At 36.0% G+C, this 27,187-nt stretch overlaps 1 pseudogene; it reads right to left on the bottom strand.

The window, feature by feature from the left end:
• Window positions 1-11,321, bottom strand: part of LOC136388456 (ADP-ribosylation factor-like protein 5A) — a 98,578-nt pseudogene extending 87,257 nt beyond the window's left edge.
• Between the last annotated feature and the right edge of the window lie 15,866 nt (window positions 11,322-27,187).

Below are 27,187 nucleotides of genomic sequence, written 5' to 3'. Positions count from 1 at the left end.
CATCTATTGATAAGATCATGTGGTTTTTGTTCTTTGTTTTGTTGATATGGTGTATTACGTTAACCGTTTTGCGTATGTTGAACCATCCTTGAGATTCTGGGAAGAATCCCACTTGATCATGATGTATTATTTTTTTAATATGTTGTTGTATTCGGTTTGCCAGTATTTTGTTTAGAATTTTAGCATCTGTATTCATTAGAGATATTGGTCTGTAGTTTTCTTTCTTTGTGCCATCCTTGCCAGGTTTTGGTATGAGGGTTATGTTGGCCTCATAAAATGTGTTTGGAAGTATTGCTTCTTCTTCAATTTTTTGGAAGACTTTGAGTAGAATAGGAACCAAGTCTTCTTTGAATGTTTGATAGAATTCACTAGTATAACCGTCTGGGCCTGGACTTTTATTTTTGGGGAGGTTTTTAATAGTTTTTTCTATTTCCTCCCTGCTGATTGGTCTGTTTAGGCTTTCCGCTTCTTCATGACTCAGTCTAGGAAGGTTGTATTGTTCTAGGAACTTCTCCATTTCTTCTAGATTGTTGTATTTGGTGGCATATAATTTTTCATAGTATTCTACAATAATTCTTTGTATATCTATGATGTCTGTGGTGATCTCTCCTCTTTCATTTTGGATTTTATTTATTTGAGTCCTGTGCCTTTTTTCCTTGGTGAGTCTTGCCAAGGGTTTGTCAATTTTGTTGATCTTTTCAAAGAACCAGCTCCTTGTTTTATTGATTTTTTCTATAGTTTTTCTGTTCTCTATTTCATTTATTTCTGCTCTGATTTTTATTATCTCCTTTCTTTGGCTGGTTTTGGGTTGTCTTTGTTCTTCTTTTTCTAGTTCCTTAAGGTGTGAAGTTAAGTGGTTTACTTGGGCTCTCTCTTGTTTGTTCATATAGGCCTGAAGTGATATGAACTTTCCTCTTATTACTGCTTTTGCTGCATCCCAGAGATTCTGATATGTCGTATTTTCATTTTCATTTGTCTGTATATATCTTTTGATCTCTGCGCTTATTTCTTCTTTGACCCATTCATTTTTTAAAAGTATATTGTTTAGTTTCCACATTTTTGTGGGTTTTTCCCCCTCTTTTTTTGCAGTTGAATTCTAGTTTCAAGGCTTTATGATCAGAAAATATGCTTGGTACAATTTCAATTTTTCTAAATTTGCTGATATTGTCTTTGTGGCCCAACATATGGTCAATTCTTGAGAATGTTCCATGTACACTAGAGAAAAATGTATACTCTGTCGCTTTGGGATGAAGTGTCCTATAGATGTCTATCATATCCAGGTGTTCTAGTATTTCTTTTAAGGCCACTATATCTTTATTGATTCTCTGTTTGGATGACCGATCTAGAGCCGTCAGCGGTGTATTGAGGTCTCCAAGTATGATTGTATTTTTGTTAGTTTTTGTTTTAAGGTCAATAAGTAGCTGTCTTATATATTTTGGTGCTCCTTGGTTTGGTGCATATATATTAAGGATTGTTATGTCTTTTTGATTCAACTTCCCCTTAATCATTATGAAATGACCATTTTTGTCTCTGAGTACTTTTTCTGTCTTGTAGTCAGCATTATTAGATATGAGTATTGCTACACCTGCTTTTTTTTGGGTGTTGTTTTGGAGTATTGTTTTCCAGCCTTTCACTTTGAATTTGTTTTTATCCTTGTTGCTTAGATGTGTTTCTTGTAGGCAGCATATAGTTGGATTTTCTTTTTTAATCCATTCTGCTACTCTGTGTCTTTTTATTGGTAAGTTTAATCCATTTACATTTAGTGTAATTATTGACACTTGTGGGTTCCCTACTGCCATTTTATAAATTGCTTTCTGTTAGTTTTGTATCTTGTTTGATTCTTCTCTTTTGTTTTTCTATCATTGGTTTTTGTTTGTTTGTGTTCCATACTTCTTTCCTCTGTTGCTACCTTTTTTAAGTCAAGTGTTTTTGTGGTGGTTTTTTCAAGGGTGGTTACCATTAAGTAATGAAAAGGGTACCTACCATATTCATTGTAGTACCCTATCTTATGAGTATTTCTGCACTTCATCGTCCTTTGCTACTGTTAATCTCCATCCTCTCCCCCCTTTTTTTCCTTTGTTGTCACAGTTTAAGTTTGGTTTTATTGTGTTCTTGGTGGAGCTGTTACTTGTGGTGTTGTTTACTTTTGTTCTTTGAATCTGGTTTGAAAACCCCCTTTAGTATTTCCTGGAGTGGGGGCTTTCTGCTGATAAATTCTCTCATCTTTTCTGTATTTGTGAATGTTTTTATATCTCCTTCGTACTTGAAGGATAGCTTTGATGGGTATAGTATTCTTGGCTGAAAGTTCCTCTCTTTCAGGGCTTTAAATATTGGGGTCCACTCTCTTCTAGCTTGTAGAGTTTCTGCTGAGAAATCTGATGATAATCTAATAGACCTTCCTTTATATGTTGTACTCTTCTTTTCCCTGGCTGCCTTGAGAATTTTTTCCTTGTCATTGGTTTGTGTCATCTTTATTATGATGTGCCTTGGAGTGGGTTTGTTGGGGTTAAGAAAACTTGGTGTTCTGTTTGCTTCTTGAATTTGAGGTTTTAGTTCTTTCCACAGGCTTGGGAAGTTCTCGTCTATTATTTGTTTGAGTATATTCTCCATTCCATTTTCTTTCTCTTCTCCCTCTGATATACCTATTATTCTTATGTTATGCTTTCTGATGGAGTCAGACAATTCCTGTAGGGATTTCTCGTTTTTTATTATTTTTGAGTCTCTTTCTTCTTCTCTCTGTTGTGCCTCAAGTTGTTTGTCTTCTATTTCACTAATCCTATCTTCTATCTGGGCTGTTCTGTTAGCTAAGCTTGTTACCTCGTTTTTCAGCTCGTGAATTGAGTTTTTCATTTCTGTTTGATTTGTTTTTATAGTTTCAATTTCCTTGGTAATATATTCTTTGTGTTCATTGAGTTGTTTTCTGATCTCCCTAAATTGCCTTTCTGTGTTTTCTTGTATATCTCTGAGTATTTTTAAGATTTCTATTTTAAATTCTCTGTCATTTAGCTCCAAGGCTTCCAATATGTTAAGTCTTTTCTCCATAGATTTTTCCACATCTATTTGTGTTACCTCTCTTTCTTTTGTATCCATAATATTCGATTTCCTCTTTCTTATTGGCATCTGAGGGTGGTCTTGTTGATAGCACTAATTAGAATTAATAAAGAGTAAAAAGAAAAAAAAAAAGGTAAAACACCCCACAAAAAAAACCAGTAATAATTTATTATTTCCCCCTTTTTTCTTTCTTCTCTTTCCCTCCTCTCCCCTCCTCAGGGAAATATCGTGATGACCTGTGAATTATATTATGCTAAATGGAACAAAAACTGCCTATAATGGAGGGCCTGATTTGGGGTGAAGAGTTCAAGGGGCAAAAAAAGGGAGTAGGGACCTACGAAATGCAAAAAAAAAAAAAAAAAGGAAGAAAATCTTAGACAAGCATAAGATGATTTGCTTGTAAGTGATGGTCGACTAAGAGATATAATGAGAGGGATAAGAGGGAACCAGAGAAATGGAGAAAAAAAAAAAGAATAATAAAGAAAAAAATAAAAATAATAAGTAAAAATCTGTTGTATTAAGTGGAGCGAAGACTAAATACGATGGAGACCTTGGGTTGGGAGGAATGCTAGTGAGTTAAAAAGTAATGTAAAAAGTACCCAAAATGCCACAAAAATAAACAAACAAACAACAAAAAAAAACAAAAACAAAAGCGAAAAAGAAAAATAAAACCAAAAAAAACCCTTGAGTCCCAAATTAACTAATTTGTTCGTGATTGAGGATTAAATGGGAAGAAAAGTAAAATGAGAAAAGAAAAAACGAATAGAAAGGAAAAAATAAGAAAAAGAGAAAAATGAAGGAAGAAAAATAGAGGAAGAGAAAAAAACAAAATAAAGCAAAACGAAAAAAAACAAAGGAGGAGAGAGTGAGAGTTAAGTGTTTTGAAGTATAACCTTAAAGGAGGGTGAGGATGAAAATAAGAAATAAAATGTAACACTCATGGGTAGTGTAGTTCAAGAAAAGGGAATCATAAGATGGGCAGAGAATAGAAGGACCAAGGTGGAGGTAATAGAAATAATAATAATAAAGGCAATAAGATAGAAGAAACAAACAACAGCAAAAAAAAAAATTAGTGGAACAAGTTGTAAAGTCTCTGGATTTTTCTTGATTTTGAGAGGTTAACTTCTTCCTTTTTCTTTTCTCTCCCTCTTCCTGGTTGGTGACTCTGTACCCCAGGCTCTGCCCCTGTGTCACACTTAGGTAGGGATTTGCAGTTGATGGGGTTCTATGGCAATGTCATATAATTGGCTTTAGTCTTGCCTGGTAGTCAAGGCTTGTTGGCGTTTGCAGGGTCCAACGATGAGAGAGTTTGCTTTCCTGGAGTCTCTCTCCTAGTCCCCCCTTCCTGAATTAGCAGCCTGGTGATCCAGCTATAAGGCTGCTACTGCTTCTGCCTGGGGAGTAAGAGGCTCAAAGAGCTAGGAAATCCCCACTCTATCACCACTCAGCGCAAGGCTTTGGGAAAGGCTCTGGCAGTCAGAGCCTCCAGTGTAATCAGGCGGGGGTGGGAGTCAATTGTTGTCAAGGTGTCTGTTCAGCGCCTAGCATTCAGTTGGACCACTCAACCCAGGCTTTCCACACTTTGTAGCCTGTTTTGGCTGGGAAGAAGAGGCACTAGTCTCTGCTTGCGACTAGTGTAGTAAAGATCTTATTATCTGCCAAGTCCCTCTTGTTAGCGTTTATCCCTGAATATGGAGGCTCTATCAGTCAGAAGTTGCCCACGCCCCTTTAGCGAGAGGCACTAAGAAATATCATGCCTCTTATCTTGGATCGCTGAACTGAGAGAGATCTTATCAATTAGAGCCTGTGGGTGCGCAGATTTCATGGGTTAAGCTAATTTCAGTGATTGGGTCCGCAGCTGTGCTCCCGAAGGTATTTCAGGCTGCCTGCGTGCCCCTCCCCCAATGCTTGATTGTTAGCTTGAATGGCTGGGTGAGGTGCCCTGCCCACGGAGAGAATCTCCCAAGTAGGGAAGACCGCCCTGGCGCCTCTCCCACTCGCCCCGCCGCTGGCGGCTGGAGCGCACCGGGCGCAGGATAATGGGGCACCCTGGGTGTGTGGGCCAGTAGGGCGCACCGGACGCAGGATAATGGGGCACCCTAGGTGTGCGGGCCAGTAGGGCACGCGCGCGAATGGGGTGCTCCAGGCACCGGTGGCTGGGGACTCTCACTCGCAGTGCACGGGCCGTTGGGAACGTTAGCGGTGCTTGCTCTGCAACCGGACCGGGCGCGCGCCGGCGGCTGCTCGCCGCTCCCGAGTGTGGGCTGACTCACCACAGGCGCACTCCCTCCGCGGCTTGAATGAACGTCCCTGTGGTAGTTAGCTTCCTCCACACGCTCATCTCTCAGATTCAAGTGATAACAGTCCTTTCTCTTTCAGTTTGTGTGGAACTCCGAAATGCTCCGAGGATAAATTTTTCTGTTTCTAGTTGATAAATTTGTTGTGATTTTGGGGAGATCTGTCGGACGTGCTGCTCACGGCGCCATTTCCGTGATGTCACTCGATCAGCTGATTTCTTATCAGTTGCTTTCAGGCCAGACGGGAGTGGGCAAGACACTTTTAAAGTGCTAAAAGAAAGAAACCTTCAATCTAGAATAATTTATCCAGCAAAGTTATCATTCAGAACTTAAGGAGAGATAAAGAGTTTCCTGGAAAAGCAAAATCTAAAGGACTTCATCACCATTACACAGCTTACAAAAAATGTTAAAGGATCTTCTTTAAGTAGAAAAATAAATGCCAAAACCAGAAATAAGAAAATATGAGAAAGGGAAAAATTTGACAGGTAAGTAAGATATTTAATAAATACAGCAAATAATCTACTAAAGTGATTAAAAGAAAAGAGTATCAAACTCAACTCACACTATAATAAGTAAAAGATAGACAACACAGAAGATCTAAAATATACCATCAATAACAAAGAATGGGTGGGGCAATTAAAAAATGTAGTCCTTATAAGATATATTTGAACTTAAATGCCTACCAGCTTAAAATAGATCATTATAAATAAAGAACAACATACACAAACCTCATGGTAACTTCAAACTAAAAGCACATAAAAAATATAAAAAGAACAAAGAGAAAAGAGCCTAAAGAATGACAGCAAACCACAAGTGATCAAGAGAGGAAGAAAGGAACAGAAGACAACTATAAAAATTACTAAAAGATAGTTAATAAAATGGCAATAAGTACACACTTTTCAATAATTACTTTAAATGTAAATGAATTATATGCTCCAATATAAAGACATATGTGGCTAAAAGAATGGAAAAACTTGACCCATCTATGTGCTGCCTGCCAGAGACTAACTTCAGTTTGAAAGACACATATGGACTGAAAGTAAAGGAATGGAGAAAGATATTCCATACAAACAAATTAAAATAAAGCTGGAGTGGCAAAATTATATCAAAGAAAATAGATTGTGAAACAAACAAAAAATGTAAAAAAAAAGAGGCAAAAAAGGACATTATATAATTATAAAGGGGTCAAGCCAAGAAGAGGATATAAAAATCAAAAACATCTATGCACTGAACAGAGGAGTACTAAAAAAATATAAAGCAATTATTAATGGTCATAAAGGGACAAATCCACAGTAATACAGTAAGAGCAGTGTATTTTAATACTCCACTCACATCAATGTATAGGTCATCCAGACAGAAAATCAAAAAGGAAATAAGGGCTTTAAGCATTATATTAATGAGATTGACTTAACAGGCATTTCTAGACCATTTTATCCCCAAACACATTTTTTTCCCCACAATGCACATGGAACATTCTCTAGAATAGATCAAAATTAGGCCACAAAATAAACCTCAATAAATTCAAGGAGATTGTAATTACATCAAACATTTTTTCCAACCACAATGGTGTGAAACTCGAAATCAACTTTAGAAAGAAAACTGAAAAAAATAAACAGTATGTGAGACTAAGCAACATGCCATTACACAAACAATGAATCAAAGAATAAATCAAACAAGAAATCAAAATCTATCTTGAAACAAATGAAAATGAAAACACAACTTTTCAAATTTTATGGGATTTAGCAAAAGCAGTTCTAAGAGGGAAGTTCTTAGCTATACTGGCCTATTTCAAGAAAGAAGAAAATCTCAAATAAACAGTCTGACTCTCTACCTAAAGAAACTGGAAAAAGAGCAAACAAACCCAAAGTAAATAGAAGGAAGGAAAGATGAGAATAAAAATAAAATAGAAATAAAAGAAATAATAGAAAAGATCAATATAACTAAGGGTTGGTCTTTGCAGAGAAAAATAAAATAAATAAACTTTGGCTATAATCATAAAAAAGGAGGAGGAGGAGGAGGAGGAGGAGGAGGAGAAGAAGAAGAAGAAGGAGGAGGAGGAGGAGGAGGAGGAGGAGACAGAGCCATATTATTACTATCATAAATGAAAGGGAAGTTACAACTGATACCACAGAAATACAAAGATTTGCCAACAAATTTGACAATCTAAAAAAACCCCAAAAAACAACTGGATAAATTTCTAGAAGTATATAAGCTTCCAAGACTGAACCAGGAAGATATAAAATCTAAACAGACCAATTACTAGTAATGAAATTGAAGTGGTAATCAAAAATCTTTGAAAAAATGAAAGTCCAGGACCAGATCACTTCATAGGTGAAATCTACCAAACATTCAAAGAAAAACTAATACATATACTTCTTAAAATATTTCAAAAATTGAAGAAGAAGAAGAGACACCTGCAAACTCATTTTATGAAACAAGCATTACCCTGATACCGAAACCAGATAAAAACATTACAAAAACAAAATTTACAGGATGATATCCTTGATGAATTTAGATGCGAAAATTTTAAACAAAATATTAGCAAACAAGGTTTAACAATAGTTTAAAATAATTATATACCAGGACCAACTCGGATTCAAGTGGGATTCATCTGGAGAAGCAAGGATGGTTCATCATCTATCAATCAAATAATTCAACATAGCACATTAACAAAATAAAGGATAAAAACTATATGAGCATTTGAATAGGTGCAGAAAAACTTGACAAATTGGGTATAGAAGGAATATGTCTCCATGTAATAAAGATCATATATGATAAATACAGCTAATATTACTCAGTGGTGAAAAGCTGAAAGCCTTTCATTAATATCAGGAATGAGACAAGGATGTCCATTATCACCACTTCTATTTAGTATAATATTGGAAGTTTTAGCCACAGCAGTCAGACAAGAAAAGAAATAACAGGTATCCAAATTGGAAAAGAAGTAAAATTCTCACTATTTGCAGATGATATACCAAATATATAGAAAACCCCAAAGACTCCACCAACTCCCTCCCAAAAAAATTGTAGAACTAATAAATGACTTTAGTAAAGCAGCAGGAAAGATAATCAATATTCAGAAAGTTGTTGCATTTCTATATACCAATAGCAAATGACCAGAAGAAGAAATTGAGAAAACAGTCTTACTTATAATTGCATAAGAAACTATGAAATACTTAGGGATAAATTTACCAAAGAGGTGAAACACATGTACTCTAAAACTAAAAGACATTGAAGAAAGAAATGGAAATATTGCAAATAAATGGAAGCATATACTGTGCTCATGTATAGGAAGAATCAACATTGTTAAAATGTCCATACTACCCAAAGTAATCTATAGATTAAATGCAGTCACTATCAAAATACCAGAGGTGTTTTTCATAAAACTAGTACAAATAATTCTAAGATTTATATGGAGCCACAAAAGACCCTGAATAGCCAAAGAAATCTTGAGAAAGAACAAAGAGGCACCATGATATCAAACTACAGTGATACGAATTTAATTTGTTCTGTAATCGAGCTCGTAAGTCAGTCAACTCATATATCAAATTGCCAATACTGGACCCATGTGCCAATGCGCCAACTAGTGGCAGCTTCCTGAATCACGACTCAAATCTCGTATCTTGGAATTTCACTCGGATCTCAAACAAAAATACGGACTGAGTCATAGCTCGTATCTTAAAAATTCATATGTTGGTCTGTTCGTCTCAAGGTACCACTGTATACTAGAAAGCTACAATAATCAAAACAGTATGGTACTGGCATAGACACACACATGAAATAGAAAGCTCAAAGCCAAATCTTTGTTTATATGGTCAGTCTATGATAAAGGAGGCAAGGATATACGACTGAGTAAAGACAATCTCCTCAGTAAGTGGTGTTGATAAAACTAGGCAGATACATAGAACAAAACCTAATTGGACCACCTTCTTGCACCGTATACAAAAATAAACTCACAGTGGATTCAAGACTTTAATGTTAAGCAAGAAACCATAAAACTCCTAGAAGAAAACATAGGCAATAAACTCTTTGACATCATTCTTAGAAATACTGTGTGTGTGTGTGTGTGTGTGTGTGTGTGTGTGACAGAGACAGAAAAGAAAGAGAGGGACAGACAGAAAGATAAGCATCAATTCTTTGTTGCAGCTCCTTAGTCTCCTTAATTATTCATTAATCGCTTTCTCATATGTGCCTTGACAGGTGGGGAGGGGCTACAGCAAAGTGAGTGACCCCTTGCTCAAGCCAGCAACCTTTGGCTTCAAGCCAGAGACTTTTGGGCTCAATCTAGCAACCGTGGGGTCATGTCTATGATCCCACGCTCAAGCCAGTGATCTCGCACTCAACCTGGTGAGCCCACACTCAAGCCAGATAAACCGCACGCTCAAGCTGGTAACTTTGAGGTTTTGAACCTGGGTCCTCTGTGTCCCTGTTCGACGTTCTATCCACTGTGCCACCGCCTGGTCAGGCAGAAATACTGTTCTTGGTATATCTTCTCAAACAAGGGAAACAAAGGAGAATATAAACAAATGGTACTACATCAAACTAAAGAGTTTTTGCACAGTGTAGGAAACCATCAACAAGATGATATGACAGTCTACTAAATGGGAGAAGATATTTATAAATGATACATTCAGTTAATATCTAAAATATGTAAAGAATTCATACAACTTAACACCAAAAACCCAAACAATCCAAGTTAAAAATGGGCAGATGACCTGAATTGATATTTCTCCTAAAAGGACATACAGATGATTAACAGACATATTAAAAGATGCTCAACATCACTAATCATAAGAGAAAAGTAAATTAAAACCACAATGAGATATCACTTCACATCTCTCAGAATGGCTATCATCAACAAGTTACAAATAACAAGTTCTGGTGAGGAGGTGGAGAAAACAGAAACCTTGTACACTGTTGGTGGGATTGTAAATTAGTACAACTACTATGGAAAACAGTATAGAGATTCCACAAAAAATTAAAAATAGAGCTGCTATATGATCCAGCAGTTCCACTTCTAGATCTTTTTCTGAAGAAAACAATAAGCAAAAAACCAATTAAAAAAGATATATGTGCTATGTTCATTATAGCATTACTAGTAATAGCCAAGATATGGAAGCAACCTAGATGTCTAGTAATAGATGAATAAAGAAGATGTGATGCACATACACATATGCATACACACATATAAAATATAATGTAAAAGAATAAAATCTTCCTATTTGCAACAAAATGGATGGACCTAGAAGGTATTATGTTAAGTGAAATAAGTCAGAGAAAGACATACTATGTGATTGCACTTATAAGTGGAATCTAAGAAATCAAAATAAATAAATAATTAAAACAAAACAGAAAGAGACCCAACAGTATAGAGAACAGGCTGATAGTTGCAAAAGGGTAAGGTTAGGGGCATATGAATTTAAATAAAAAGAGGAACTAAAAAAAGGCAACTTTGTTTTGCAGATGATGTAAATATATCTGAAAAACAATGAAATCCTTTAAAATTGGTACAAAACATGGAGTTTAGTGAGGTCAGTAATAAATATCACATATACAAGGGGTCCTTGGGTTACGATCATCTCAACATATGATGTTTTGTGTTTATGATGCTCACTCCCATAAAAACTTAGAATGAGACATGAGTGTTTCAGTTTACACTGTTAGCATCGTACTTATGGACTACATGGGCAAACTAGTTTTGTTGTGTATGGTGGAAGAATATGCAGTACAGTGTACAGTACAGTATATTTATGTCCTTTTCCTTTTTCTGTGGCTTAGTTGTGTTTTTATGTTCTAGATTATGATTTTACAACTGTGTTAGGGTAGGTAAATGACTTAGGCTAGGGTGTATTTCAACTTACACTGAAATTCAGGTACCTCACTGTCGTAGGAGCAGAACTGTGTCATAACCTGAGGACCCCCTTTGTAGAGCTTCCCAGGTGTTTCTTTTGCCCAGCCAGGTGTGGGAGCCATTGTCTTAGTGCACAGAAGTGATAAAGAACTTGGATAGCTCCAAATTCCCTTATGGGTTAACAAGGGTTGGTCAATACAAAGATGAAATATCATGAACAATCAACGACTACAACCCTGGTCCCTGAGAGGTGCTTTCCTGAAACTAAAGTTGAAAATCTCACCTTTTTAGCCACTGTAAATACCCTCCCTTTCCAAATCAGGCTTGTGTTGAACTAGCCATAGCTAGAGTCACAGTAGGCAAAAATGGGAATCAAGAATCAGAATCAGAGCTATATGTGAAGACTGTCACATGGAGGTGGGAGCAATTTCATTTTTTGGCTCCCCAAGGTAGAGCCATGATCACTGGGTAAAGTTTAAGGGCAAAGAGATATTTGGCTCAATGCAAGAAAAAATTTTCTGTCAGACATAGCTATGTCTCACCAAAGATGTACTTGTGGAGATTGGATGTGCACTTGTAGAGGTATTCAGTCATCGGGTGGAATGAGGAGAAGACCATAAGGACATCAGACTATAGGACAAAGAATGGATGGTTTTGAAGTCACACAGATTGGGGTAGAATCCCATTTTGTTTCTTGAATGTGTGACCTTGGAAGTGACTTAGCCTCTGTAAGGCTCAGTTTCCTCATCTACAAAAGAGGGTAGTAATAAGGAGCTTCTGGATTTGAGATACTGTATGTGATTATGTATTTCCTAACACCCTAGTCCTCAGATAATAAATAAAAACAAATCTTGTAGCTCAAGGGGCAAATTGAACAAGTAGGAGAAGAAGGTACAGACGGTTATGAGGTGGAGAGTCTCTAAAAACCAAGCCAGAAAAGAAATAGCTGAAAACACTGGTTGTTTAATCTGGAAAGGAGGATTTAGAGGGGTGTACTGATAACTTTTCAAATAATTATAGACCCGTCATATAGGACAGCTATATTGTTTTTGTGTGTCAACAGTGCAGGCAGACTTAAGGTTAATGAAAATCCTATATTGAGAGGTATATTTTAGCCTAGTGCAAGGGAAAAACCAATCAATCACCAACCAACCAACAAACATAAGCTTACCACAAGAGAAAAAAAATTGCTTTTTTCATGAAGTAATGAGTTCTGGGTCATTGGAGGTGTTCAGGTAGAGATTGAATGACCACTTTTAGGGAATAGAGCAGAAAAAGAGTCTAACATTTCATAATGGTTGGGTTAAATGACCTGTAAGCTTCCTCTGAAACCTAACATTTTATGTTTCTAAGAATGTATCTACCAAATTTTATGCCTTAGATATAAGTTCAGGAAGCCATATTATTTCTGAGCCATTTCTCATGTCTCATTTAGTAAAAAAATAAAGAAACAAACTAGTTCCTGAATGAGAAAGGAATAGTACTGGGGCTTTATATTTTTCTGGTATGATGAGGCTTTCTGTATCTTTCATCTTATAGACTCTAAAATAATAGTGCACTAAATTCTAACTAACACTTTCATTTTTAATATTATATTTTATAAAAATTAGTTTAATTCTCACCTTGTAAAAAAGGTTTCAGCTGTCAGGTTATCATCTTTTATGATTCTCTTTATTTCCGAGAGCAGGGCACTATTTATTTCAGACTAACTTGGGCTGCTTATTTAAAATGTAGATTCCTGGCCCCAAGTCAGGCACAATGAATTAGAGAGTCTTTGGGGTGGTGCCCTTTGAATACTAACATTTAAAAAATAGCTTCAGAAAATTCATTTGTATATTAACGTTCAAGAATGTATGCAATAGTTCTTCATGACTGAGGGTTCGATGTGTAACTACCATTTATGTTCATTATCATAAATCCAAAAACCTGCTCCTTCTTATGCAAACCTGGGGCAGAAACCTTGACACAAATTGTTATCTTCTAAGAATGCTTTTCTTGATGTAGGTTTCTCACTTCCTTGCTTTCATTTATCAAACTTAATAAGAACAATAATAATATATTTGCTTTTGCACATACTTTTGATCTAATAGAATTTCAGATAGAAGAAGAAACAATTTTTTTACCTTTTATTTGTACTTGTAAAAATAGTTGGTGGTGGGTTAGCTTATTATTTGCAGCAGCATGATACTGGATTCAAAGATTATAAATTGTATACCTATGTGGTAAATAATAGTGTTGTTTCATCCCATGGTTTTAAAAATTTATGTCCTTGTTCGAAGGAGAATGTGCTTTTCCAGGACTTATTTTTATTGTCAGTGACAGAAATGACACTCAAACTAGCTTAAAAAAAACAAACAAACACAGAAAAACTTCATGTAACTGGAAATGATAGAAATGAACTCCAGGCATGTCTGGATCTGAGGCTAAAGTGATGTCAGTAGAATTTGGTCTTGAGCCATCACTTAGCTCTAACTTTACTCCCTATGTGGCAGCAAAGATGGCTAACATCAACTAGGATTAGCTTCCCTTCACACCTAGTGGTCCAAAAGCAAAGAATGTACATCTCTGCAAATTCCCCTGCAAAAGTTTCAAGGATGACACTTCTTGGCCCAGACTGAGTCACATGCCTATTCTTGACTTAATTATAGTGACCAGTGGGATGAAGTACTTTGAGTTCTCTGATTGTCCATTCCTGGGCCACACATCCATCTTTGAAACCACAGGTTGTATCACCCCATGGGTATCTGAGGATATGTGAGATTCTGGGCATGGTTCTCCTAATGAAAGAGATGCTAAACAAAAGAAAGTAGTTGATGGCCTCCACTGGAACTACTTACTAAGCACACTTATCAAAAGACACTTATTGATCATAAAATATTGGAGATATAGAGAGGAACCCCACACTGACTTCCACTCCTTAGGCTCAGTCCAGTGGTGGGACTGGTCTTTAACAAGTGCCATGTATAGTGGTAAGAGCTATAAGGAGGTAGAAATAAAGTTCTGAGAGAGCCAGGAAGAATGTGTAACTAAGTGGGGTGCAGTAATTTGAAAAGGATATACCAGAGGTGACACTGAGCTGGATCTGGAGAATGAGTGGGAACTATACAAGGCAGATGCAATGGGAAGGGAAGCCCAGAAAGAGGGAACTGCAGGTACAAGGACATTTTTGAAAGGGAAGTAAGAGTATCATCTTCTTATATATTAGCTAGCATGTATATTATAATCAAAATAGACATTACAAGGAGGCAGATTGAAAAAAATCCTGACTCAGGGTAAAATCTGAGTTTGTCTATTTTGGCTGGAAGCCAGTGCAACTTATCCTAGATAACTCAATTTCCACTTGTAAGAATATCCTATAGTGAAAATGACAATTTTTTTAGATCAAGTTAAGATAAAATGTTAGAAAGCTTTTAAAGGCCATTGCAGTGAAGTTTAACATTTTTACTTACTGAAGGAAAAAATAATATGGCAGCAATTCAAGAAAGGCATGCTTAAAATTCAGTGAAATGTAGAAGCAGTAGAAGTTAAAATTGTAACAGTTTTTTTTGGTAGATTTCAGTTGTTTTTAAAGGAGCCTGACCTGTGGTGGCTCAGTGGAAGATGACAAGGACATCTATTGCTTTTATATGTCATCAGTGATGATTCAAATGTGAGATATTCTAAATATGATATTGGTTCAAAATGTAAAAATAAAAATGTTTTTAAGTATTTTGAGGTAAAATGCCAGAGAGAAGTGCCAGAGAAGAGACTAGAATAAGATGGCACAACAATAAAATAATGTTTGGATCTAGCTTTTTGCAGTGACCTTGTAGGCAATAGGTTCAATAATATAGTCTGCTTCAGAGAGGCCAAACAATGATATAATGATTCAGGTGATGATGACAAGAGTATTATTTTAAATCTTATATCTATATTGTTGCATTTAATCCTCAAAATGACCCTTTAATGTAGGCACAATACCATCTCCATTTTGGAGACGAGGGAGCATACACTGAGAGGTTGAGCAGAATGGCTAATGTTAGGGAACTGGTATTGGACCCAGGGTCTTGACTCACACAAGTGATACTGGATTCTGACTTTGGATTACAATAGCTAATATTTATTCAGCATATACTCTGAGTCCAGGACTAGATTACTGCGGCTTCATCTATTCTTCACAGATATCCTGTATTATTTTAAACCCATTTTACAGATGAAGAATGACTTGAGATACTGAAAAAATTGCTTAAGTAAAGTTAATATATGCCCAAACCTGAACTTTAAGCATTTTAGATTTATCTGCTGTATCACTATATATCATTACTTTTCTGTGCTAGATACAATGATCATCATGAACAGGGGAATATAGATTTTTATGCTGTTTTATGAGTTCATAGCACATGTCCATTTAATGACAAGATGCTACTCTGCTGGGAACTTAATCATAAATAATTACTAGAGAACTTAAATATGCTGGTCATAAAATAGTTGATTTTAAAGTCATCAATACTTATGCTATGAACAACTATGTACAGTACCTCTTTGAATTTTGATACTGAGTTTAGATATAACACTGCTAGATTTCTAGTTAAGTATACCAGGTAACACTTAAGAGGTTAAAATTTTTAGTACAGGATTATGTTTTAATATGGTAGGTTGAGCATATGCTGACATCTACTATTGTGTTCCCAAATTCATTGTAATAGGAATAAAAATGTAGAAATAGGAAGTGAATGGAGGACCAATAGTGTGTGAAAGATGTTATCAAATCTAATGGGAGGTATCGAATGCAGATGAAGTGGTAGAGACTGGTTCAAAAGCATAGAGCAAACCACAGCTTAGAAAATGCCAAGGGGGACACAAATTAGAAGAATTTTACCTTATAAATCTTAGGGGTCATCTGTGGCTTGGTATGTCTTCAGATTAGAATAGTCAAAAGCAAGGGGGTATAGGATAACAAATAATGTTAACTTCCCACATAGCTTCTTTTCCTTCAGACACAAAACTGAAAGCCAAAAATGCTTTCAGACAAAAAGTAAAAGTTAATTGAAAATGATCACAGAAAGTAGAACAATGGTTAACAGAGGCTGGGGATCTGGGGGAGTGGGAAGTTATTGTTTAATGGGTACGGGATAATGAAAAAGTTCTGGATGGATAATGGCAATGGTTACATTGTGTGAATGTACTTAATATTACTGAACTATACATTTAAATTGGATAAAGTGATAATTTGTTTTTAAGTGAGAGAGAGAGAGAGAGAGAGAGAGAGAGAGAGAGGAACAGGCAAGGCAGACAGGAAGGGAAAGAGATGAGAAGCATCAACTCATGGCTGTGGCACCTTAGCTGTTCACTGATGGCTTTCGCATACATGCCTTGACTGGGGACTCCAGTAGAGCCAGCAACTCCTTACTCAAGACAGTGACCTTTAGGCTCAAGCCGGAGACCGTGAGATCATGTTGATGATCCCATGCTCAAGCTGGTGACCCAGTCTCAAGTTGGTGAGCCCACACTCAACTGGTGAACCTGTTCTTAAGCCAGCAACCTCAGGATTTCAATCCTGGGTCCTCAGTGTCCCAAGCTGATACTCTATTCACTGTGCCACTGCCTGGTCAGGCTAAAATGGTAAATTTTATGTATATTTATCACAATGAAATAAATGAAAGGACACTTCTTATTTATAGAAATGAAAACAGCTGTCTGGTGAAATATGGATGGTTAATGTGAGACTTGGCATTTTAGAATGGAGCCTTCAATATTTCAGCCAACCACGATGGTTGACTTGTTCCTGACTCAACCAGGATGAAACCTGCAATTGGTAAACTCTTGCCCATCAATACAAAGACCTCAGCTAATTATTCTGTCACCTGAACCTTAAATTCAAATAGGCAATTAAGGATGACCAGACAAATGAGAAATGTCAAAAGGAAAGATCAAGATTAATAATGCAACAGTGGCCAAAGATGGAATAGTTAATCAAGGAAATAAGAAGAGAATTTTAAAATTGTCTCTATACCTACTATCTTTAGAGATATCTTAGAGAGATATTATATTTATTAAATAAGAATGATATGCTATAAAAACATTATAATGTAACTGATGGCAAAAATCAGTGGAAGAAAAAGGGAAAATATTAAATAAATATCCTAGAAATAGAATAAAAAGGACAAGGAAAATAAGGATTAGATACAAGGCAGTAAATCACCAAAGAATTAATGATATTGAGTGGGACACTTGAAACCATGCCTATACAATAAATTGAAAATTAAAATTAAAAAATAAAGAAATAAGGAAAAAGGCAATCCTGAGCTAGAGTATAAGCCTTATGTTATCAAATTCTACCATATGCTTAGCAAACTGAAGCAAAAACATTCACCTAGACAAGTTATTGTCAACATTCAGAATACCAAAGGTAAAGAGAAGATACTAAATTTTCTAGAATGAAAATAATAAAGTTAAAAAATAAGTCACCTTAACTCAACAATAAAATGACAAATAATCCAATTTAAAAATTCACAGAGGATTTGAGCAATCAATTCTCCCAACAAGATAAACAAATGACCAAAAAGCACATGGAAAGATGCCATCAGGGAAATCCAAAATCAAAACCTCGGTGGGATACCACTAAACACCCACGAGGATGTCTATGCTCAAAAAGACAGATCATAACACATGTTGCTGAGAATGTAGAGAAATGGAAACTTTATATATTGCTGGTGGGAATGTGAAATAGTTTACCAGTTTGAAAAACAGTCTAATAGTTTTTCTAAAGGTTAAACTTAGTTACTATATACATGACCCCAAAATTCCACTCCTAGATATATAGCCCAGAGAAATTAAGAGCATATATCTGCACAAAAAGTTGTGCATAAATGTTCATAGTATTATTATTCATAATAGCTTCCAAAGTGAAAACAACCCAACTGATGAATGAATAAACAAAATGTAGTATATCATACAATGGAATATTAACTGGCTATGAAAAAGAATGAAATACTGATAAAAACTACACATGAATGAACCTTGGAAATATAATAAATGAAAGAAGTCAGTCACAAAAGATCATGTATTTAAGATTTCTCTTATAGTATTGGTCCAGAATAGGCAAACCTATACAGACAGAAAGTAGATTAGTGGTTGCCAAGGATGTAGGGGGGAAATGGGAGAATGATGATGTAATGGGTATAGGTTTCTTTTTGGGAGATGAAAATATTCTAAAATTTTGTAGGGTTGGTTACACAGCTCTGTGACTATACTAAAAACCATTGAATTATACACTTTACATGGGTGAATTGTATGTATGTTCAAATTATATGCCAACAACTCTATTATTATTTTTTTAAAGTTACACTGTTATCAGTCTTCTTAGTAGCCTTGGATTATTTTCTATATAATATTTAAAGAAACAAAGACCACCCAGATGAGACTAAGCAAAAGCTACTTATTTAGAGCTTTCTATAGCAAGGGAGTCAGCCACCATCACTTGGTGTTGGCAAAGAAACATCATTTGTTTTGGCAAGAAACTCAGAAACCCAAAGACAGGCAGAGGAGTGGGAAAGCTTCAAGTTTTCTCTGATTGGGTCCTGGCCGGTTGGCTCAGCGGTAGAGCGTCGGCCTGGCGTGCAGAGGACCCTGGTTCGATTCCCGGCCAGGGCACATAGGAGAAGTGTCCATTTGCTTCTCCAACCCCCCCCCCCCCTTCCTCTCTGTCTCTCTCTTCCCCTCCCGCAGCCAAGGCTCCATTGGAGCAAAGATGGCCCGGGCTCTGGGGATGGCTCCTTGGCTTCTGCCCCAGGCACTAGAATGGCTCTGGTCGCGGCAGAGCGACGCCCCTGAGGGGCAGAGCATCGCCCCGTGGTGGGCAGAGCATCGCCCCTGGTGGGCGTGCCGGGTGGATCCCGGTCGAGCACATGTGGGAGTCTGTCTGACTGTCTCTCCCCGTTTCCAGCTTCAGAAAAATTAAAAAAAAAAAAAAAAAGTTTTCTCTGATTGGATGCTGCTGGCATCTGGAAGCTATAGGTAGGCTAACTAGAAGCCAGGCATTCTATGATTGGTAAGGGATGCATATTTGGCTTTCTCTATTTGGTATTAAATTGAGAGTGGGAACAAAAATTAGAGAAGCTTTCAGGTATTAATCAATTTCTGGCCATTTTGAGCCAAATTTGTCAGGTTTGTTTGATCTTCCTGGATTGTCTGTTGGAGATACTTATCTGATTTCTTACATGTCTGACTTGTATGTAGCAGGATTGGCTTCCTGGGCTGGTTATTGTAGGTAATGGGTTGATTTCCTAGACTGGTTGCTACAGATTGTTGGTCAGAGTTCTACTTTTATATACAGTATGGATATTGTCCTTTGTATATTGTCTCTCAATAGATATGCTTTCAAAATTTTGAAGGTATAAAAAATACAATAAAAATACCCAAGAATAAATAAAATTTGAAAGCTGAATAAAAACATGAACATTAATGATTCATAAACTTTACTTTTAAGCACTTTCTTTAGAAAGTTAATTAAAAACATATTTAAAAAAAAAGGAAGAGAGGGAAAGACTTGCCAAGCAGAAAGAGGTAATGCAATCGGGAAGAGCAGAGACCGGAAGTTTCGGAAGCGTAGTTTCCCATCCAGAGGGCAGCCGTCAGGGTGGAGTGCAAGGAGCGAAGACTCCAGCAGGAAAGTCTGTGTGGAGAGAGAAGGGGGGGAGTTGCTAAAAAGTTGGTGTCAAAGACTATTTCCAAAAAAAACAGTTGTTGATAAGGGTGCAAGAAAAAAAAGGAGGCAATTTAAAAAGCCATTAGACATTCCAGAAAAAGCAATAATATATATTATAATGTTTGCAGTTTTATGATTTTGAATTATTGTTCACAGCAGAGCCTATAATTATAAAGGCATAATGATACAAGCACTATTGTTTTTTAATAAAGACAAAATGTGAAATAATTGGTTGTAGTTACAAAACAGAACGTAAGTATTGTTTTCCCTGATAAAGTAAAAGTGAACATACAGGTAGGGAGGTGACAAGTGGGGAAAAGGGAAAATGAAGTCAGAGGTGCAGATTCATCATTGTAAGATAGGAAGCCAAGACATACTGTGTGTAGTTGGTGGAACCATAAATAAATGTGCCTGTTTATTACTGAGAGAAATAATGGTATTTACATGCGTTCACTCACCAGGATAGATATACAAATTTTAACCTGAAAATTTTCTTAACAATGTGTTGTAGACATTTCTCTATGGTCATAAATAAATGATTTACATTATCATTTGTAACTGTTTTGTGGTATAGAATTTATTATACCTAACCTCTATTGCTAAATTTTTGGGATATTTCTTATTGTAAAAAAGTGCTAAAAATTTCCTAGCTTGTGTATATTTATGCAATTTACCTATTATTTTATTTATAACAGTTTTCTAAAACATGAAATTCTACATGCAAGGTTATCAATATTTGAAATTTTGAATCAGTGCTCAGATTGGTCTCCAGAAATTTTTGGTTTGTACTCTTAGAAATAATGTATGATGGCCCTGGCTGGTTGGCTCAGTGGTAGAGCATTGGCCCAGCATGTGGATGTCCCAGATTGGATTTCCAGTCAGCTCACACAGGAGAGTCACCTGTCTGCCTCTCCACTCCTCCTCCTCTCATTTCTGTCTGTCTGTGTCTCTCCTTCTTCTGCAGACATGGCTCAACTGGAGCAAGTTGGCCCCAGGCACTGAGGGTGGTTCCATGGCCTCTGTCTCAGGTGCTAAGAAGAGCTCAGTTGCTAAGCAATGGAGCAATGCCCCAGATGGGCAGAGCATCACCCCTTAGTGAGCTTGCCAGGTTGATCCCAGTCAGGGTACATGTGGGAGTCTGTCTCTGCCTCCCTTCCTCTCACTGAGTAAAAAAAAAAAAAAAATGTATGATGGTCCCTGTTTCTAGATATGTTTACCAGCACCACTATAATCAACATTTTTGACATGTCATGTCATTCATTGATATTTAAATTAGCATTGTTTGATTACTAGTAAAGTTGTACATATTTTTGTATTTATTGCTTTTTATATTTCACCTTTTCTTACTCTGTGTAGACATGGAAATGTTTGTCTTTTATTAATTTATAATTATGATTATATATATAAGAATTTTAAAAATTGATCTAAAGCATTTGTTACAAATGTTTCTTATCATTTTCTGGACTTTAACTTTGTTCATGCTGTTTAAAAAACTTTTAAAATTAAAGTTGTTGGGGTAATGTTGGTTAATATTATTAAATAAATTTCAGGTGTACACTTTTTAAAATTACATCTGTATACTCGATTGTGTGCTCAGCACCCAAAGTCTAGTCTTTTTTCGTCACCATGTAGTCAGCACCCCTTTACCCTTTTATCCTCCCGTTTTCCTCTGGTAACCACCATTGTATTGTCTGAATTAATTAGTTTGTTTTTTGGGGCTTGTACATTCATTTTGTTTGCTCCTTTGTTACTTTTTCTTTTATATCCTAATATGAGTGGAATTGTATGGTTCTTGTTCTCTTCCACCTGATTTATTTCACTTAGCATCATACATTCAAGATCTCTCTATGCTGTCACAAATGACAATATTTTAATCTTTTTTTATGGCTGCATAGTGTTTCCATATCTCCACTGCTATGAATAATGCTGCAATGCACATATGGGAACATATATCTTTACAAATAGTGTTTTGTAATTTTTCCGGTAGATACTCAGAAGAGGGATTGCTGGGTCATATTATAGCTCTATTTTTAATTTTTAAAGGAATCTACATACTGTTTTCGATAGTGGCCGCACCAATTTACATTCCCATCAGCAGTGTGTAAGGGTTCTCTTCTTTACACATCCTCTCCAACACTTGTTATTTCTTGTCTTAATGATAACAATAGTTCTAACAAGTGTAAGGTAGTATCTCAAAGTGGGGTTTTTGGGTTTTTTTTGCCTCTCCCTAACAGCAAATCTTTTTTTTTTTTTTAATAATTTTATTTTTTTAATGGGGCGACATCAGTAAATCAGGATACATATATTCAAAGATAACATGTCCAGGTTATCTTGTCATTCAATTATGTTGCATACCCATCACCCGAAGTCAGATTGTCCTCTGTCACCTTCTATCTAGTTTTCTTTGTGCCCCTTCCCCTCCCCCTTTCCCTCTCCCTCTCCCCCCTCCCCGCATAACCACCACACTCTTATCAATGACAGAAAAATCTTTAATAAAAAAAATAATAACGTGGCCCTGGCCGGTTGGCTCAGCGGTAGAGCGTTGGCCTGGCGTGCAGAAGTCCCGGGTTCGATTCCCGGCCAGGGCACACAGGAGAAGCACCCATCTGCTTCTCCACCCCTCCCCCTCTCCTTCCTCTCTGTCTCTCTCTTCCCCTCCCGCAGCCGAGGCTCCAATGGAGCAAAGATGGCCCGGGCACTGAGGATGGCTCTGTGGCCTCTGCCTCAGGTGCTAGAATGGCTCTGGTTGCAACAGAGCGATGCCCCAGATGGTGGGCGTGCCGAGTAGATCCTGGTCGGGCGCATGCGGGGGGGTCTGTCTGACTGACTCCCCATTTCCAGCTTTGAAAAAATGAAAAAAAAAAATAACGTTAAAAATATAAAACATTCTCATGTATTACAATCCATTCATTTCCTACCGCTCATGTTCATGGTTGCGGGTGGCTGGAGCCAATCACAACTGTCATCTGGGACAACACCAAATTTTTATTGGATAATGCGTAATGTACATGGGTCATTGTATGGCTCTCATGGAATTACATTTTAAAATATGTGGCATTCATGGCTCTCTCAGCCAAAAAGGTTCCCAACTCCTGGTCTAGTGCCTATGTTTTCTTTTATGTGTTTTATTGTTGTAGATCTTATATTCAAGTCTTTCATTCATTTTGAGTTAATTTTTTTGCATGGTGTCATATAGAAGTCTAGTTTCACTCATTTGCCTTTTGCTTTCCAGTATTCCTAGCACCATTTATTGATGAGACGTCCCTTTCTGCATTGTATGTTTTTGGCTGTTTGTTGAATATTAGTTGCCCATGTGTGCATGGGTTTATTTCGATACTCTCAATTTTTTTCTTTTTGATTATTTATTTAGTTATTTATTTTGTGACAAAGGCAGAGAGAGAGACAGAGAGAGGGACAGACAGAAAGGAAGGAAGAGAGATGAGAAGCATCAATTCTTTGTTGCGGCACCTTAGTTGTTCATTGATTGCTTTCTCATATGTGCCTTGACTGGGGGGCTACAGCAGACTGACTGACCCCTTGGGTTCAAGTTGGTGAGCTATGCTTCAACCAGATGAGACCGCACTCAATCTGGTGACCTTGGGGTTTTGAACCTGCATCCTCTGCGTCCTAGTTTGATATTCTGCCACCGCCTGGTCAGATGGTTCTCTCAATTTCTTTCCATTAGTCAGTATGTCTGTTTTTCAGCCAACAACAATCTGTTTTGATTATTGTAGCTTTGTATCATAGTTTGAAGCCAGGCAGCATGACACCTCAGGCTTTCTTTGTTTTCCTCATAATTGCTTTGCTATTCAGAATCTTCTGGATTTCATAAAAATGTGATAATTTTTTTGTCATATATCAGTGAAAAATGCTGTAGGGATTTTGATGGAAATGTCTTTAAGTCTGTAAATTACTTCTGGTAATGTGCCATTTTAACATTGTTACTTTTCCATTTCTTTGTGTCTTCTAATTTTTTAACAATGTTTTATAGTTTTCAATGTAGAGGTTCTTCACTTCCTTTTTAAAGATAATTTCCAGATATTTTATCCTTTTTGTGGCAACAGTAAGTGGGATTCTCATTCTAATTTCTCTTTCTGATATTTCATTGTTTGTATATAAGAACACAATTGATTTTTGTATATTAATTTTGTATTCTGCAACATTACTGTATTTGTTTACTGTTTCTAACAGTGTTTTGGTGGCATATTCAAGATTTTCTACATGTGGAATAATGTCATCTCCAAACAGTTAAAGTTTTAGTTCTTCATTCCCAATTTGGATGCCTTTTATTCTTTATTCTTGTCTAAGTGCTTTGGCTTATACTTCCAGTACTGTGTTGAATAATAGCTGCAATAGTGGGCATCCTTGTCTTATTCCTGGTCTTAGAGGAAACCTTTCTGTTTTTTTACCTTTGAGTATAATATTAGCTTAGGGTTTGCCATATATGGCCTTTATTATATTGAGGTACTTTTCTTCTATACTCATTTTATTTAGTTTTTTTTTTTTTTTTTTTTTTTTTTTTTTTTTTGTCACAGATGGATGCGTATCTTGTCAAATGTTTTTTTCTGTACCTCTCTATTTCTGATTCTCTCAATGTATTCTCCATCTCATTTACTGAGCTCTTCAGCTCCAGAAGCTGTTTGGTTCAGTTTTTGCAGTTTCAATACTTTTGGTAAAATACTCCTTTTGTTCATGAGTTTGTTTCCTGAGTTCAATGATCTGCCTTTCTAAGTTTTCTTATATATTGTTGAGTTTATCTTATTTCTTTTATCACTGTAATATTGAATTCTCTTGTCATAAATCCTAGCCTTCCATGACTTTGAGTTGGTTTTTGGAGACTTTTCATGTTCTTTCTATGCTCCCAAGCTACCTTGGTTATTAATGGTATTTGATTAATTATTTCTTTGTCTATACATTTGAGGTAGTAATCTCTTGTGTAAATACTATTTTGCTCTCAACAATTCAGCAGATTGATTGGTAAGGTACTTTCTTTTGTTTTCTAGTAGATGTTGCTTTAGAGCAAGTTTTTATTTACTCTGACCTGCCTATTTGTGCCTCTGGGATCACAGTGGAGCAGCCTGTTTTCAGCCAAGGAGAGTTCTTGTACTTACTGGGTGGTGGGTGTCCTCTCTGTGACCAATTCAATTCAGCTATAGTGTACAACTGCTGTGGTAGGGGAATGTGGTGGGTAGTGGAGAATCATTTTTGCAAGCTCCCAGTACTACCTCCTTTTTCTACTGTTTTTGTGGATCCTCCCCAGCTATAGGGCTTGCTGGAATAGTATTGGTTGCTGAACTGCATCTGTGGCCATTGTCTCTGTCTTTCGTCTCTTCTCCCCTGCCTATTCTACTTATTTCAGTACACTCACCTTTAGATACCCAATGTGTGGGTCTTTCACTGATGTTTGTTGGTTGAGCAGGTTGATTCTCTGTTGACTATAGTTGTCCAACTTGTGAATTTAAGGGGAGAAACAGCAGAGTCTTCTCATGTTGTCATGATTTCAATGTCATGCTATTTAAAATTTTAAAGTAAGCAATTCTATATGTATATATATTTAAAAGCAACATATGTATTATATTTATTATGTTTGAATTTAGGTTGATCCTCAGAAAGTCCTCCCTATTCCAGAATTATAAAAACATATACCTAAATATTATTATAGTATTGCCTTTCCTTTTTCACATTTAATTATTTTCTTCATTTCTTATTTATTTAGATGTCAGATGATATAATCTTTTCAACCAACTTTTCTCTTAAATGGCTAGTTAGTTCTCCTAACACTGCTTATATTATTTCACTATTGAACATCACTGAATTCTACTATGTGTGTGTATTTTCCTGGTATCTATTTTATGTTCTTTGATCTGTATTCACTAGTACAATAGTATTTTAATTCCTATTATTTTATTATCCCCTATTTTTGTTGGGAAAATTGTCACTGTTACAGTCTTTTCTTATTGTTTGTGCTTATTACATAATGATTCAGATAAAACTGAAAATTATTTAGTTAAAAATTTAAAATGTCTTATAAAGTTTTGATTAGTAATGTATAGAAATTAAGGACAGATAATGACTTTATAGTACTAGTTTTTCATATTAGTCAATGGTGATATATATACCTTAACTTATAAGACTTGCAGGTTTATTATGTATGCATTGTATTTGTGCATATATATGCACATATTGTATGTATGAGTACTTTTTTCTCTTATACATTTTTTCTTCTTCCAAGAGGCAACCATCATTAAATCATTTAGTTAATCTTTTTGATATTTTTCCTCCATATCTCTCAATGCCTTACTGTAATCCTGTCAGGGCTAGTATCTGCGGTAGGACACTTTGTGCATGCACCATGTTGTCCTGCCAACTAGTCGTTTGCTGTTAGTTTTTCTCTGTCCAAAATTATAGTTGTCATTTGGCAATACACCTTCAACTTCTTTCTGTATCTTTCCTATTTTTTTTTATTTTTATCACCTGTTTTCTATACACCATGACTTTCTCTTCCTTGTGTAAATCCTTACTTTAGTGAAGCTCACTATCTCTCTACAACTCTCCAGCCAGTGCTGGAGCCATAGAATGCTTCAACTCCATTTACCGTTTCCTGTCTTTTATGTTATCTATGACTTACGTTTGATGTCCTTATGTATATTAAACTTAAAACATTATAATTAATGTCTATATTCATGTTATATAATTAAATATGTTAGAAGTACAATCTAATATTTATATTAGATTATGTTACTTATGTTACTTATGTTACTTTTGTTTCCTCTGTACAACTCTGTTTTTTTTTTTTCTGGAATCATGTTCTTTCTGCTTAAAAAATTTCTTTTAGAATAATTTTAGAGAAAGTTTATTGTCAGTGAATTCTCTTAGTTTCTGTTTGTTTGAAAATGTTTCTATTTCACTTAATATTTTGAAGAATATTTTTAGGGTGTACAGAATTTAAGATCTCAGCACTTTAAAAGATGCAATTCTTTTTGGCCTCTATTATTTCTATTGAGAAGTCAGCTGTGAGTAATATTGTTGCATCATTAGAAGCAGTACTTTTTTTATGAGAATTTTTAATATTTTTCCTTTGCCTTTGCTTCTCTGCAGTTTTATTATGATGCCTCTATGTATGTTTTTTGCTATATATATCTTGATTTACATTTTCTGAATTTCTAGAATCTACAAGTTAATAGCTTGCATCAGTTTGGAAAATTGTCAGTTGCCATTTTTAAATATTTCTTTTTCCTCATTTTACTTTTCTTCCCTTTTGTGGTTCTAATTTAAATATAGTTTAGTTGACCCTAATTCCAA

Source organism: Saccopteryx leptura, chromosome 1, assembly GCF_036850995.1.
Source record: "Saccopteryx leptura isolate mSacLep1 chromosome 1, mSacLep1_pri_phased_curated, whole genome shotgun sequence".
NCBI lineage: Eukaryota > Metazoa > Chordata > Mammalia > Chiroptera > Emballonuridae > Saccopteryx > Saccopteryx leptura.
The sequence above is the reverse complement of the archived record's forward strand: the minus strand, read 5'-3'. Positions and strand labels throughout refer to the sequence as shown.